This window comes from Eurosta solidaginis, chromosome X, assembly GCF_040869045.1.
Source record: "Eurosta solidaginis isolate ZX-2024a chromosome X, ASM4086904v1, whole genome shotgun sequence".
Lineage (NCBI taxonomy): Eukaryota > Metazoa > Arthropoda > Insecta > Diptera > Tephritidae > Eurosta > Eurosta solidaginis.
Genome location: NC_090324.1, coordinates 188,275,677 through 188,290,694, shown reverse-complemented (window position 1 = coordinate 188,290,694; position 15,018 = coordinate 188,275,677). Strand labels below are relative to the sequence as shown.

Genomic DNA, 15,018 nt, shown 5'->3' with positions numbered 1-15,018 from the left:
TTATCGGTAAGTGTTGCATACTTTTCTGCGCACTTGATTTTGTTTTACAGATTTTTGGCGATGGAATTTTAGCTAAGCGAAAGTAGAATTTTATTTTAAAACAGATTTAACCCACAGATGAGAGATCTGCAATAAGTAGTTGTAAACTGAACGCGGCATAGGCAAAGTTAAGTTATTTAACACTGTTTGACATAATTTTATATGTGCTCTCTGTCAAAAATGCTTCAACTAACTTATAGCTGAATTCAGTAAGCCGTCTCTAGTCACTATTAGAGACTATTTGGGGTGAAAATCACTTTTGAGACAATTTGCCATTCTGTAAGCTGTCTCGCGTCTCCAGCCTCACAAAAGCAATCACTAATTTGTGAGCTGGTTCGGGGCAGATCACAAACGTGAAAATTTCAGAAAAAGTATGAAAATTATTTGCGAAAAACGCTTTAAATATATTCTTTTTATTCTTCAAATTAAAATAAGCATAGAAAAAAATAAAAAACAGAAAATACTTTAAAAAAACAGAAATACTTAAAGAACTCTAGTGGCGCCGCTGAGATTCGAACCTACACTCTTTCGGATTTTCTATAAATGTTGTGAACGGTGTCTTTGCGAGCTGAGCCACAACACCACTCAATATTGCGTTGACAAAATGCGATGCTATATTATTTGTTCGATGTATGAGTAAATTGTCATTTTGGTGAATTTCGTTGATATGGTGAATTGTTTTTGTGACTTTCGTTTACTGAATACCGAAATCATCTCAAGTCACAAAAATTGTCTCTAAAAGAAAATCTCAAATTTAGAGACTTGAGATGAGACTGAATTACAGAATTCAGCCGTTAGTCACATTTTATTTCGATTATGAATATGCCCCAATATATTCGGATTATGATATAATAAAATTAAAGAAAAAAATAAAATTAAAGAAAAAAAACTTTTTAAAAATAAGCTTTTATTATTGGCTAATAAAATTAACTAAAAAGTAAGTTGATGCATTAAAAGAAATGGATAGAATGAGAAACGTTACAAATAACTACAACAATATTTTACCCTACTAAAAATTTAAAAAAATTCCTATTTAAATTAAATTTAAGAAAAAGGCTTTTCTAAGAACAAGCTTCTATTACTTGTTAATAAAACGAACTAAAAAGTAAAAAATAAAATTAAAGAAAAAAAAACTTTTTTAAAAATAAGCTTTTATTATTGGTTAATAAAATTAACTTAAAAGTGAACAATAAATTGACTCTAAAGAAATATAACACTTTATAAGTTCATTGTAAGCTTTAACGATAATTAGGCTTTTTCGTCTGCGACAAAAGAATTCTATATTGTACATAATTATATATTTTTAACATTAAAACTTTACACCTAAATTATTAAACCTTACAGTTTATATCACGGTCCTAATTGTTCTAATAAAAGCGTGTTATATTGCGATAGCAAGAAAAGGAGATCCTAAATGTTCTTAATTATACCATCAAAATTCAACACGTTTTTTATTAGAACAATTAGAACTGTGATATAAACTGTAAGGTTTAATAATTTAGGTGTAAAGTTTTAATGATAAAAATATATAATTATGTACAATATAGAATTCTTTTGTCGCAGGCGAAAAAGCCTAATTATCGTTTAAGCTTACAATGAACTTATAAAGTGTTATATTTCTTTAGAGTCAATTTATTGTTCACTTTTTAGTTAATTTTATTAACCAATAATAAAAGCTTATTTTTAAAAAAGTTTTTTTTTCTTTAATTTTATTTATTCAACCGTTTTAAAAAATGAAGGTATCACTGTGACACAATTGCAGATCGTAAAATTGCTTCTGTTATTTTTTTTAAGCCACCACAAGACACAGCAGGTAGAATTGAAATTACCATTTCATTCTTATTACCTCGTATCGTAGACCATATATAACGCAACAGTTTTTGTGAATGCATTAAGTCGTTGTGAAGAACTCAAATTGTGAAGTGCTTATTTCAGATAAAAAAATATTTCAAAAGAAATAATAAGTGAAGTGACTATTCTAAATCAAAAAGTTTACAATGAATCCATCATCCTCTACACCGCAAGATGAAGCAACTACATCAACAACTATCGAAAACCCAATGAGTCATATACCCAAGCACATGCAAATGCATCACAGTGATGCCTTGGTCTTAAAAGGGTTGTAAAAACGCTTATTTCTAATAATTTTTTTAATTTCTTTTCTACTACTAAGTTAAATTCATTTTTAGCACGCTTTTATTAGCTTGGCCTGTATGTAACGGAATCTTTGAGCTTAATTTTCACCGGTTTCTAGAAGTCTGATTAATTTGAAACTTTGCATACGTATCAAGGACCGATGACAATGCATTAATGTGATGGTGTGGTGATATAAGGTCAACGGCCATAAGGTCAATTGGCCTTATCACTACTTTGAATGGCGATAAGTTTGATTGCAAATCAACGGCCATAAAGTCAATTGGCCTTATTACCACATAGCCATTTAGCAGATTTTTTCATGTAAAGTGCAAAACCGGCGATTTTTTGAAATGTTTGTATGGTGAACCCCCAGGAGGGTTCCAGGGGGTGTGCCACTGGCATCGGTGGGTCGGGCCTCCAAAGTTAGTGGGGGTCGGTCATACATTTGGACTCGATTGGAGCACTCTAAATGGGTCAAAGTGGGATTTTTCAAAATTTGCCCCTACCCAAAGGTTCTACCCAAATTGGGGGACATCAGAATTCGTTTTAGAGGTATGGTTTTTTCGGCAAAGTTTCTTATTTTGATCCCTAGAATACGATTTTCACAGAGTAATGAGCGATTTTTAAATCGACCCGCCCTATTATGTATGTACTTTGTATGCATAAAAAGAGTGCTATTACTTAAATATTTGCAAAGATGGAACTTCTCACTTCGAATAGAGCGACATAAGAATAAAGAGCTAAATTAAAACGCGCGTTCGTCTTTCATTTCGACTCAAGGTCGTAATATTTTTGGAGACGAAAAAAATTGGAAGTAAAAAAATGTTTAACAAATTAAAACAGTGAAAGTTAAGTACTTAAAGTACATTAATAATTCTTAATAAAAGAAATTAAGAATCGTAATAGTAAATGTCGGAAGACGAAGTCGCAAATAATTCGCAAGTCAAACCTGTTATAATAAGAACAACAAAAATTATTGGCCACATGGATCCTTACGTAATGGGAAACGACTTTGCAGAGTACGAGATGAGGCTTCAACAATTTTTCATCGTAAATGATGTGGAAAGTACAAAGAAAGTGGCGTTTTTCATCACATACATCGGAGCAGATGCTTATTCCATACTAAGAAAATTGTTTTCCCCGGAAGATCCCAGCAGTAAAACATACGAGCAGCTCGTGGATGCGCTAAAAAAGTACTTCGAGCCTCCTGTAAATGAAATAGCGGAATCGTACAAGTTTTACAAAGCGGAACAAGGGTCAAAAGCTATAAGAGAATTCATAGTAAAACTGAAACACATGGCGGAAAAATGTAAGTTTGAAGGCGTCCTCGATAGGGCATTACGTGACAAATTTGTATGTGGTATAAAAGACAATCAACTACGATCAAGGCTTCTGAAGGAATCTGGTTTAACATTTAAAAAGCCTGCGAAATTTCTTTAAATTGGGAAATGGCTGAAGGGGAGACCAAGCAAATGAGCACCAAAGAAGAGCAGTTTAATAAGACGTGTGCAGTACGTCAAGGTCGTAGTAGGTCATGCGGTCGTAGCGAATGGCATTCAGCAGAAAACTCAAACACGAAAAGCAAGGTATGTAGTCGATGCGGTAAAACATGACACAATGCCGAAAAATGTATTTGCAAGAATTGGGTGTGTTTTAAGTGCAACAAAAAAGGGCACATTGCTAATCGCTGCTTATCAAAGCGGACGGACGGAAAGAAGAAAAATACTCACCTCAAAAGTGTGAATGAAATGGTTGAAGCTGCAAGCATTACAAGCATTTCCAATGAGGAAAATGTTGCCATAAAGGGTGTTTCTACTAGCAGCCCAGAGTGCGTAAAGCTGATAGTTGGTGGTAAAAATATGGAATTGGAAGTCCAAACTGGCGATTGTGTTACTATTATATCGGGGAGCTAAGTGTCAAATAGATTTGTCTCAGTAACAGGTAGCTATCTCAAATGTTCTGGAAAAATTTAAGTAAATGTAAGCAAGCCACACTGTAGTGAACAGCACAAATTAGAGTTAATTGTAATCAAATCAGAAAAAGATTTTAAACCTCTGCTCGGTAGAAATTGGTTAAATGTTTTATACCCAAAATGGAGACATAGCTTCAATTCTATTAATGCTATTGTGAGTAGAAGCGAGTCTGATGTTTTAAAAGAAATAAAACAAAAATTTCCTCGTGTATTTAGTAATATACCTAATGAATGCATTGATAAGTTTAGTGCAGAAATTGTTCTTAAACCCGAAGCTAAACCTATATTCGGGAAAGCGTATGAACTTAGGGACCAAGTGGAAGAGGAATTATCTAGATTATGTAGTGAAGGCATATTAATTCCCGTAACTTTTAGTGAATAGCCTCACCAATAGTAATTGTTTCCAAGCCAGGTAAGAAAATTAGAATTTGTATTGCCTGTAAAGTAGCGATTAATAGATTTGTTGAGACCCAACATTATCCTCTACCGAGAATTGATGATATTTTTGCTAAGTTGGCAAATTGTAAATATTTTTGCGTCATTGATTTATCAGGAGCATATCAACAGTTAAACATTTCGGAAAGTTCAAAGAAATATGTTACAATTAATACACATAAGGGTTTGTATCAATATACAAGATTACCCTTTGGCGTGGCGGAGTGCGCCATCAATTTTTCAATCCTTAATGGATCAAGTTCTTTTAGGTATACCGGGAACTTCGTGTTATTTAGACGATATTCAGATCGGAGGATCTACGTTTGAAGAATGCAAAATTCGGCTTTAGCAAGTACTTGAAAAACTTAATCAATTCAATATAAAGATAAATTTGGAAAAATGTTCATTTTTTAAGAAAGAAATTAATTATTTGGGTCACACAAATTCCTAAAAATGGATTGGAGCCTTATAACGAGAAAGTGGAAGCAATAGTTAAAGCACCAAGTCCAAAAAATTTAACAGAGCTGCAATCGTATTTAGGAATCTTAAATTATTATAGCAGTTTTATTCCAAACTTATCAAGCGAATTGAAAGAGCTTTCATGATCTGTTACGCAAAGACGTAAAGTTTAGTTGGAGTAAAAATATAGAAAACTGGTTTATAAGGTCAAAAAAATTACTTTGAGCAATAAGCTGTTGGAATTATATGATCCCCAAAAACCAATAATTGTATCATGTGATGCTAGTCCATATGACGTAGGGGCAGTATTGGCTCATCTTGTAAATGGTGTAGAAAACCTGTTTTATTTGCTTCAAGTAACTTAAGTCCATCTGAGCGTAATTACTCACGCTCTTGCTGTTATATTTGGATTAAGAAAATTTCATAAATATATATATGGGCACAGATTAACGTTGTGTGGTGAAAACGAAGCTTTAAGACAAATTTTTAATCCAAATAAAGACACGTCAAGTATTACGGCATCTAGGCTTCAACGATGGGCGGTTATGTTATCAATATATGATTATGAATTTAATTACCGTCCTGCTAAACATAATACACCAGCAGATGCTATGTCACGTCTACCATTGAATGATGACAAACGTATAGAATCAGTGCATAATTTGTCAGACGCAATAGATTTGCCCATTAGTGTAGATAAGATACAAAATTACACTAATAACGACAAAGTTTTTTCAAAAGTTAAAAGTTATGTAAAAAATAATTGGCCGGTAAATATTACGCCAGATCTCAAAAGTTGTTTCAATATACGCAAAAGTTTATCTAGTGATAATTATTGTTTATACTACCGGGATAGAGTAGTAATACCTGAAAAATTGCAAAATGAGGTACTTAAGATTCTACATGAAAATCATGACGGAATCGTTAGAATGAAAATGTATGCAAGAAGTTCAGTTTGGTGGCCAAAAATAGATAGTAATGGGTTAGCGGAACGAGGTGTTCAAACAATTAAAAATAGTTTAAAACAAGTAAGGAAGGTTAAGTTCGGGTGTAACCGAACATTACATACTCAGTTGAGAGCTATGGTGATAACATAAGGGAAAATAACCATGTAGGAAAATGAACCGAGGGTAATCCTGGAATGTGTTTGTATGACATGTGTATCAAATGAAAGGTACTAAAGAGTATTTTATGAGGGAGTGGGCCATAGCTCTATAGGTGGGCGCCATTTAGGGATATCGCCATAAAGGTGGATCAGGTTTGACTCTAGAATTTGTTTGTACGATATGTGTATCAAATGAAAGATGTTAATGAGTATTTTAAAAGGGAGTGATCCTTAGGTCCATGGGTGGACGCCGTTTCGAGATATCGCCATAAAGGTGGACCAGGGGTGACCCTAGAATTTGTTTGTACGATATGGGTATCAAATGAAAGGGGTTAATGAACATTTTAAAAGGGAGTTGGCCTTAGTTCTATAGGTGGACGCCTTTTCGAGATATCGCCATAAAGGTGGACCAGGGGTGACTCTAGAATGCGTTTGTACAATATGGGTATCAAATGAAAGGTGTTAATGAGTCGTTTTAAAAGGGAGTGGGCCTTAGCTCTATAGGTGGTCGCCTTTTCGAAATATCGCCATAAAGGTGGACCAGGGGTGACTCTAGAATATGTTTGTACGATATGGGTATCAAATGAAAGGTGTTAATGAGTATTTTAAAAGGGCGTGGGGCTTAGTTCTATAGGTGGACGCCTTTTCGATATATCGCCATAAAGGTGGACCAAGGGTGACTATAGAATGTGTTTGTACGGTGGGTATCAAATTAAAGGTATTAATGAGGCTTTTAAAAGGGAGTGGTGGTAGTTGTATATGTGAAGGCGTTTTCCAGATATCGACCAAAATGTGGACCAGGGTGACCCAGAACATCATCTGTTGGATACCGCTAATTTATTTATATATATAATACCACGAACAGTATTCCTGCCAAGATTTCAAGGGTTTTTTATTTCGCCCTGCAGAACTTTTTCATTTCATTCTACTTAATATGGTAGGTGTCACACGCATTTTACAAAGTTTTTTTCTAAAGTTATATTTTGCGTCAATAAACCAATCCAAATACCATGTTTCATCCCTTTTTTCGTATTTGGTATAGAATTATGGCATTTTTTTTCGTTTTTGGTAATTTTCGATATCGAAAAAGTAGGCGTGGTCATAGTCGGATTTCGGCCATTTTTCATACCAATACAAAGTGAGTTCAGATAAGTACGTGAACTGAGTTTAGTAAAGAAATATCGATTTTTGCTCAAGTTATCGTGTTAACGGCCGAGCGGAAGGACAGACGGTCGACTGTGTATAAAAACTGGGGGTGATTTCAACCGATTTCGCCCTTTTTCACAGAAATAAGTTATTGTCCCAGAATCTAAGCCCCTACCAAATTTCACAAGGATTGGTAAATTTTTGTTCGACTTATGGCATTAAAAGTATCCTAGACAAATTAAATGAAAAAGGGCGGAGCCACGCCCATTTTGAAATTTCCTTTTATTTTTGCATTTTGTTGCATCATATCATTACTGGAGTTGAATGTTGACATAATTTACTTATATACTGTAAAGATATTAAATTTTTTGTTAAAATTTAACTTTAAACAATTTTTTTTTTAAAAGTGCGCGTGGTCGTTCTCCGATTTTGCTAATTTTTATTAGGCATATATATAGTAATAGGAGTAACGTTCCTGCAAATTTCATCATGATATCTTCAACGACCGCCAAATTACAGCTTGCAAAACTTTTAAATTACCTTCTTTTAAAAGTGGGCGGTGCCACGCCCATTGTCCAAAATTCTACTAATTTTCTATTCTGCGTCATCAGTTCAACTCACCTACCAAGTTTCATCGCTTTATCCGTCTTTGGTAATGAATTATCGCACTTTTTCGGTTTTTCGAAATTTTCGATAACAACGGACAAAAAAATCAAATTGGTCGCTGATGTCGCGAATGCAGTACTCAATATAAATATAATGATAAAAAGTGCCCAAATAATTGTGTTTTAACAAAAATATACGCAATAACCCGTTAAGTGTGATTATCGATTTAAAGCGAAGATAGTTTACACGTATGTGTACAAAAAGTATAAAAATAATGAGCAAAGAACCCTTGAAGAAAACGTGCAAGACGCGAAAAAATCCGGCGTTATAAGAAAATATCTGGCAACTCTGGTTACGTGATTCAAAAGTTTTTTGCTTACGAACTTTAATAAATAACTTCATTGTTTTTAAGTGCATTACTCATAGTAGAAGTGTTCATTAAACATTTCTAAAGAAAGACTTTTGTATAAAAATCGTGCAGTTTCATCATTCGCACTCTCCTTTTGGATTTGCTGCAAATATAGAAAGGTGCTAAATTCTATTTTTTGCAATAACAACATTTAGCGCGAAAAAGTTTGCAAATAAGTTGACCAATATATCAGGGCGCCACCTGTGTGTGAACCATCTTTCTGCAGCTAATTTAAATTACGGTGACCAGGTGTACTTAATATCTCACAAAGTACTCGCAAGTATAAATAGAATAAATTTCTGAGTACGCTATAATCTATAATCCAGAATGGCGTATACTGCTCCTTCCTCTGTAAAGCGCCGACTAAGCAAGCAGGGCTCTCCTTCTCCGAAAGCGGCTAAGTTTGAAGAAGGTGTTACTCTTGCTGCTGTATTCGGCAAATTGAAGGAGCTGGAAGAGAAAGTTCAACAGCAGTTGTGGCCGCTAATTTAAAGTGTTTCGGACCAGCTTGCTGAGGTGGAGAATAAGCTTACCAAACGTATTGAGGCGGATTTAACTTCGCTTGCTGCTACGGTCTCGTCTCGTTGCAACGGACTCGTCCTGCCCGGATTGCTGTATTGGAAGCTAATGCGCAGAAATGGGGCATATAACCCCAGACGACAAAATCGAAACGGGAATACGTGCAGAATTTTGCGCTATATGTGCTCAATAGTTCCAAAAACGATTCGTTTTTTTGACAACTTCTAATATATTTTTTAAAACATAAAAAATGGGTTCCGACTGCATAATATTTATATGAGAATTGATTAACCTAATATAACGTAGGAAAATTTATGGTACATAGCAAATTTCAAAATTTGTATATTTGGAAATTATGTTACATAAATATCAAGATAACAGCAAAATAAGTACAGTAGTTTGAAAATCAAATAACTGACAACCGCTATGTTGAGAATTTATAACTTCTCAAAGTACACCTAGTCATTTAATTCTCCAATGCTGTGTTTACGTCAGATCTGGATTTTGCGGTGTTTCAATAATGATCCTTCGAAGAATATAGCAGCATCAAAGAGTTCAAACGATCATAACACATTGTTGTCCGCGGATAATCCAAAACTATCTTCAATTTACTAATGACCGTTCACAAGAAGCTGATGTTACAGGAGCAGTCAAACAAAACGAATGAGTTTGTGTGCCAAAGGAATGACATTTTTCAACTTTAACACTAGAAATATTTTTGAAGTTTTCACATTCTTGACATGAATCTAAAAGAATTTGTAGTTCAGCATGCAAAACATTCTGCATCTCCTTTAAAAAAAATTTGATCCAATTGCATAATGACTTCGACCGATTCAAATGTTAGGTTCTGTTTATCAACTGGAATTTTAAAAATCTTTTGAACATGCAAAAATGGCGAAAAGCGTCGTTTATATTATTTTGAATACCAGTGTCGAAAACTTGAAGGACAATTCTGAATTCTTTTTGGTAAAATGTCAAGAAATCGAAATCATGGGCTGTTTCTGGTCTCTCGTCGTACTTCTTGGGTAGACGGCGCGTTCTGCGATGTTTCAAAAAATCACCTTCTGGCCTGTTTTCCAACTGTTTAGTAAAGCAAACAGAGCCATTCATCAGCGCATTGATCTGAATCTCATCATTCATTTCCTGGAATGACGCTGATGTACTTTAAATTAACAACAGAGCACCAATAACATTCTAATCTTCAGCTTCCAAGCTCTCAGTTAAATATTTGACTTTGAACATTATATATTTACAAAAAAAAATAAGGAGCTAATGAAATCGAAATCTAAAATTTTTTTCAGCAGAGCTGTAGCGGATGTGCGTGTTTTACTATCGAATCGTTTTTTATATCTGTTAAAACATGTACGATACCTTCAAAAGAAACCTATACGGCTTTTACCGTTTCAGCTCTAGCAGTCCATCGCGTTTCAAACAAATTTTTCAACTGCAATGAGTTTTCAATCCTTTCCAATTCTCTCAAATATTTGAAACGTTTTGTGCTACCATAAAAAAAACGTACAATGCTTCCAAAACATTGAAAAGTTCTGTAGTAAACGCACTGGCATTGCACGCTGTTTCCACAAATGTATTTGTCCGATGAGCCTGCCTTGGAATATAAAAGATTTCTTTTTCTCTTTTTCACACTTTTCCGATAATTTCTTAGTCGTGCGATTGGAAAACGATGTTTTAATAGAAATTTTAAGTGATTGAAGAGCCGACACAATTTTATTGGACAAGTCTTCTCCCGTCAGGACGACGTCCATTTTCAATAACCGCTCAACCGAACAAGTTCGCCCTCAATCTCAAGCACGTATCGAATGTTGATATATTGAATTCGATCTTGATAAGATGGGTTCTGAATAGTGTCAGCCATGACAGAAAAAATACCTGCTTTGCTGACTTCATTTACAATGCTTCTTGAGTTTCAGTCCCCAAGAAATCAATGAATTCATTTTGTGTGGGTGGACCAAGATACGACACGTGACGTGGTCTTCTTGAAGTTTCATCTAACCATTTCTTCAATAAAAGGCAATGGCGTGAAACTAGTTTGACAATTTGTGAGGAAATTTCCATCGCCTTTTTCCAAGGTGTCATCGTGACCACGAAAAGCCAAGCCTAGCCTTCCCAAAGTTCTACTTTCAAATGGTATTCTTTTTCTTGTGCTTCTTGAATTGCGTGTTCTTTGATGGATTTGTCCATTAAGATTTTGATATTGGCTCCTTCATTGATGAAATTGCAGTAATCAATTAAAGCGGCTCGATGAGAGTCTGAAGTGAAATGTTCAGCCAATTTTCCTTTTTATTTTGACCTCGGCTCTTCATTTTATGCCACTGACGAACATCTACCGATACCCATTCCGGACTAGCTTGCGATCTCCCAATGCCTTCCGAAAATAAAATGCAACAAAGCAAAATGCAGCATCTTTATATGGACTGTACTCTAATAATGAGTATTCTGAATACCATGCAGGGTTGAATCGACATTGCTTATTCAACGAAATTTCGGCATTGATTGGATAAACGTCAAGATTTGGCTGGTATGGTCCAAGAGCACTTATTTGCGTTCGTTGGTAGTTCTTTTTCCCGTGTCATGGTCTACTATAGCTTCACTACCAACATGCAGAAAAAATTTATTACGCCCAAGATTGTTTTCCTCTTCTTTTGCAATTTCAACAATTTTTCACTCTCTTTGTTAATATTCTTTAAACAGTCGGTTACATTGCTAAAAAATGCTGTTAATTGGCACAGCTTCGTTTTTCATTCTACTCAAGACCTCACTTATTCGTTCAAAATTTTTCAGAAATACAGCAATCTTGCCGGAAAATTGAAACCAAGTGTCTGTTTCTTTGATGGGAATAGTGAAGTCGATGATGGTTCAGGTGTTAGTGTTAACTGATCTGGTAACTGTTGTGATGGTGATGCACCTGTCAACGCAGTAGGAGCTTTAGGAAAAGATGTTGAGGAGAAACAGAAGTCGAGCTATTTTGAAGTAAATCTTGTGTAGACGATGCCGTTGGATGTTCAGGCATAGCAAAATCTGCACTCAATAAAGTTGAACACTGTCATATTGATGAAATCGGAGGCTTTCTTTTGGATGCTTCGAATGGATTTAGCGGAGCTCCTACATGTTTGACTTTGACGCGATTCCCATTATGTTTGGCCGCTTCGTGTCTAGTCTTATAGTCATCGTCAAAATGACTTCCACATTCTTCACATTCCAACTTCGTTCTTTTCCTCGACGGCTTCGATATTTTGTTCAAATCTAGATAGTACTGTTTTTGTACGAATAACTAAACAAGTACATATATAGGTATACTAAATAATCCGAAATTAGTTTTAAAAAATACAATTGAACGCGATGACCAAATGATTGATATTCAAAAACTTTCTAAGAATCCAAGGTATATTTTTTTAAGCTTAGAGAATTTTTCATAAATGTGGATAGTTGCAAACTTTGACCTATTTCATTTTATTATAGCAACCACCAAAGCTTTCTATACCTAGTTAACTGAAACAATTATCTAAATAATATAAAAAATAACACTGCACTTAAAAAAAAAAAAATAAATGTAAGGCGCGCACTTACCACTCCAAAATTTATTTTGAGAAATGTAAGTAATTGAATGCTATCAGCAATTGATATTAAATAACGATGCGCACGCAATGGCTCCCACCAATAACTAAATCGATTTCGGTAGAATAACACGGAAAGTTATCACAGCATGCTTTTAAAGTTCAAACGAAATTCAAATGAAATTAAAATTTTTAATTGCGCTAGTACCGGCAAACTGCACGACAATCGCACTTTCAGCAAACACAACTGTTAAGTCTGACCTACTCAACGGTTTGGATTTTAGGTCAAATTATTTATCTTACATTTTTCAATTAACGTGTTTTGATCGGCTGTTTGGCACTTCTTTCACATTTCAAAGTGTTGTTTATGAAACAATCCTTTCGGTTTTAGATTAAAAACTGAGTAGTAAAGTGATGTTAAATGATGGTAATGGACTGACGTATAAAAAATACCAAAACATATCACGTTTTGTAGCACGCAAAATTTTCAATCTTTTCAGAATTACTAAAAATTTTTGATCATCATTTTGCCGAGTAGTAAAAATAATTAAAAATTAATTTTAGTTCTTCAACATATTTGGTATCTATCACAAAAAAATTTAAATTTTTAAGAAGCAGTGAAACTTTTAGATCATCGTTTTGCCGACAAAATGCCGAATAGGAAAATCTTGGGGCGTGTGACACCCTCCACACTCGCCCCCCTCGGGACGCCCCTGTATTTATGTGTTCCAATATAAGTTACGGTCTGCCCAGAAAAGCAAAGGGATGCAAGGGGGAGCGGGGGCATATAACCCCAGACGACAAAATCGAAACGGGATACGGCAGAATTTTGCGCTATATATGTGCTCAATAGTTCCAAAAACGATTAGTTTTTTTGACACCTTTTAATTTTATTTTTAACACATCAAAAGCGGGGGGTCCAGCTGGACGTCAAGCTATACACCCCCTCATAACCACATAAGCTACGGTCTACCCAACAAAAACAAAGGGGCGGCAAGGGGGGAGCAGGGTATATAACCCCAGACAACAAAATAGAAGCGGGATACGTGCAGAATTTTGTGCTATTTATGTGCTCAATGGTTTCCAGATAGACGTCCAGCTGTACCCCCTCCCCCCCCCCCCCCCACCCCGCCCCTTTGATGTTTAAAAAAAAAAACATTAAAAGTTGTCAAAAAACGAATCGTTTTTGGAACTACTGAGCACATAAATAGCACAAAATTCTGCACGTATCCCGTTTCGATTTTGTCGTCTGGGGTTATATGCCCCGCTCTCCCCTTGCCACACCTTTGTTTTTCTGGGTAGACCGTAGCTTATGTTGGAGCACAGAAATAGCACATAATTCCCATGTTTAATTTTTTTGTTTGGCCTAGCGGTTATAGGGGGGGGGGGGGGGGGGTTTGGCTAGACGTGCAGCTAAAATAATAATAAAAATAAAATAAAATAAAATAAAAGAAAATAGAATACAGTAAAATTAAATTAAATATTCCACAACAAACATAAACTACAATATAATAAAATACAATAAATATAGAATAGGTATGAAGTAGAGGAAACTTTTAAATGGAGAGTGCAGTTACACGTCAGGATGGTACCTCAAATAATCTAGCGTTAGAAATTAGTATAGCACTTTTTTTGGACCAATATTTGGGTTGTATTAACCGTTGAAAATATCATGTTATTAAGTCAGACTCTTTCATATTTTGAAATACACCTAACCTTTAGTTTTTTCTTTTGCTTAGGGTTTCCCTTATAATATTTTTAATAAGCCTTAGTATAGGTTTAGTTATATAGCATGTATTGCCATGTATGTACTGAATAAGTTTTCACTGAATTGGTGCATTTTGAATAAAATGTGTAATTAAATTGGGAATGTTGATGTCTCCGTTCATTCAAAAGGCACATAGGTATTACACGTAAGGTGCCACCGAGATATAGGTGCATCGGTGGCCATGGTTTTGACGGTGGGACCAGTACCGGGCGTCGCAACAACTCCCGCGGCGCCCCTATGTATATTCGGCCTTTTTTTTGTTCTAATTTTCACCTTTTTTTTGTTTTTGGTTTTCAGCAATAGTAACCAGTCATTTTCCGTTCGGTTAGCTGTTTTTTTTTTTTTCTTCCTTTCACGTTGAAATTTGTTGGTTTGTAACGGTCTGTCCATGGCATCCGGTTCGACCGGATGTCGTTTTATTTTGAATTATGAGCGTTTTGAGTCGGCTCTGCGCTTTTGTCAGTTTTTGAAAGGCATGCAAAGTGCATTGATGGCCTGATGCGCTAAATGTCAAGACTTGAATGTGCGCATCGCTGATGATAAACCGTCATGGGTTTTGAAATAGTCGGCTGTACGGTCTGTGAACTTTGTTTTTTCTAATTTACTCGTTTTCCATGTATAATAATTTAATATAATATAACTTGTAAAATATACTAAAATTTTTTTTTCAAAAATAACAAACTTGGTCTTTGAAGACAACAAATTAATATAATAATTAATTATTTACAGACCAGTACAATCAAGCATAAAACAAAATATTTTAAAAAATTATATACTTATTATATTTTAATTGTGTTTTCACAAAAAAAAAAACAAAAAAAAATAAAAATTTATTGACACTCACGATATTAA

General features: G+C 34.8%; 1 pseudogene; it reads left to right on the top strand.

Moving 5' to 3' along the window:
- The first annotated feature begins 3,923 nt into the window (after positions 1-3,923).
- Positions 3,924-15,018, top strand: part of LOC137235329 (Golgi-specific brefeldin A-resistance guanine nucleotide exchange factor 1-like) — a 32,488-nt pseudogene continuing 21,393 nt past the window's right edge.